The sequence below is a fragment of the Gossypium hirsutum genome, chromosome A01, assembly GCF_007990345.1.
Source record: "Gossypium hirsutum isolate 1008001.06 chromosome A01, Gossypium_hirsutum_v2.1, whole genome shotgun sequence".
In the NCBI taxonomy this organism is placed as follows: Eukaryota; Viridiplantae; Streptophyta; class Magnoliopsida; order Malvales; family Malvaceae; genus Gossypium; species Gossypium hirsutum.
In genome coordinates this window covers 97,572,882-97,575,164 of record NC_053424.1, presented here as the reverse complement: position 1 = coordinate 97,575,164, position 2,283 = coordinate 97,572,882, and the positions used below count along the sequence as shown (strand labels likewise).

General features: G+C 37.1%; 1 non-coding gene across 1 annotated transcript; it reads right to left on the bottom strand.

Moving 5' to 3' along the window:
- Positions 1-1,478: 1,478 nt before the first annotated feature.
- LOC121208049 (small nucleolar RNA R71) lies at positions 1,479-1,585 on the bottom strand. Its single transcript, XR_005903075.1, has one exon. It is a non-coding gene; the product is annotated as a small nucleolar RNA R71 (small nucleolar RNA).
- Positions 1,586-2,283: the final 698 nt, after the last annotated feature.

Here is a 2,283-nt window from a genome sequence, read left to right as displayed (position 1 = left end):
GAGATGTTTTCTTTCATAAGTATGAACTAAACCCCCTAAATACCTAAGGGGAATGAAACCTAAGATGGATCTTGTTATTATTATCTGAATTGTATGATAAATATTTGACTTGTTCTTAATTATGTGTTCTTAATTCTTGTTTTGATATTCCAGGATATTGATTCAAGTTAAGCTCTTATTCAGAGGAGGAATAGACCCTGTCTAAGAGTAAATTTCTCATAATAAAGCGAAGTTGATTGCATGCCTAGAGATAGGGTGATAGGATTTTGCCGGATTAGGGTGAAACCTAATAAGGGAATCCATAGATGGAGTTAATGCAATTCTAGGGTGTTAATTAGAAAGAGATTTCAATTATTCAACCTAGGGTTAGACGTTATTAGTTCGAGGGAGATAATAATATAACTTAGAGATTTCTACGGATCAAGTCAAATAAATAAATCGTCTAATTCAGAGTCAAATAACAAGTGAAGTCTAGGTGGATTTTTCCTTAGGTATTGTCTTAATCAATCAAATTTTCCCAAATTTTCTTTCTGTGCATTCTTAGTTAGTAATTAGTTTAGATAACCAAACCTCTTAATTTTTAGGCTAGATAATAAAAAGGAAGTAAATACTAGTACTCGTAGTTCCTTTGGGTTCGACAATCCAGTTTTGCTGAACTATACTACTGTTCGATAGGTACACTTGCCTTAATCGTGATAATAAGTTAGTCTCAAGAACGATTCTTTCATAAATCTTTAAAACCTGTCACGAATATCACGTATCAAGTTTTTGGCACCGTTGCTGGGGAACTAGGATATTAAGAACACTCGATTTTTATTGCTTTAGCCATTTTACTTTTATTGCAACTTAAATTTTTATTTTCTTTTCTAATTGTTCATTTATTTTCTTCTGATAGGTTTTTCTAGTTTATGGCCAGAAGAAACCAGTCAGGACCACTACTTTTTGACGGTGAGATCGATCGCAGAGTTCGCAAAAACTGAAAAAAAATAAGGCGAAACTTACAAAACATAGAAGAGAAAGAGGACGATACTTCAACCACAACAGAAGAGATGGCTGAAAACCAAGACAATCCGCTACCTCCTGCGATTGCTGTTAATCAGAATCCTGCTCCATGCACTATGTATGATTATGCTAAACCTTCTTTAACAGAAACTGAATCGAGCATAGTTAGACCTATTGTAGCTGCAAATACTTTTGAACTGAAACCTAACACAATTCAAATGATACAACAATTTGTTCATTTTGATGGTTTGCAGGACGAAGATCCCAACGCTCACTTGGCAAACTTTTTGGAACTATGTGATACATTAAAAATTAATGGCGTTTCTGATGAAGCCATTCACCTTCGGTTATTCCATTTTTCATTGAGAAACAAAGCTAAACAGTGGTTGAATTTGTTACCACATAGGTCAATCACTACTTGGGAACAAATGATTGAAAAGTTTTTATTAAAATATTTTATGCCGGCTAAAACGGCTAAATTACGTAATGATATCTCTTCTTTTGTACAGATGGATTTAGAAACACTCTACGATGCATGGGAGAGATACAAAGACCTTTTGCGAAGATGCCCTCACCATGGGTTACCACTCTGGCTACAGGTCCAGACATGTCACAATGGCCTGAACCTTTCGACTTGGCAGATGGTTGACGTAGCTGCTGGCGGAACCATTAATAATAAGACACCTGAAGATGCCTATGAATTTATAGAGGAGATGTCACTGAATAACTATCAGTGGAAAGTCATGAGGACAAAGCCAACGAAATCAACCGACGTTTATAATGTCAATTCGGTGACCATGATCTCTAATCAGGTAGAACTCTTGAATAAGCAAATTGATGGCTTTATTAGTTCTTCACAGGTTCACCCAGTAATGCAGTGCGAAGCAAGTGGAGGTGGATCAAGCAGTTCAGAATACCCACCTTATGGCCACAACATGGAGAACGAGCAGTTAAATTACATGGGTAACAATCCTCGATCTCAAAACAATCATTATAACAATACTTACAATATAGGTTGGAGGAACCACCCAAATTTTTCTTGGGGAGGCCAAGGAAATCAGAGACCACCACCCCCTCCAGGCTTTCAGCAACCACCCTACCAACAAGAGAAAAAGCTGAACCTTGAGGGGATGCTAACAAACTTCATCTCAGTGTCAGAAACTCGTTTTCAGAATACTGAGACAGCACTTAAAAATCAACAAGCGTCGATCCAAGGGCTCGAAAGGCAGATAGGTCAGCTCGTTAAATTGATATCTGAAAGACCACCAGGAAGTCTACCTA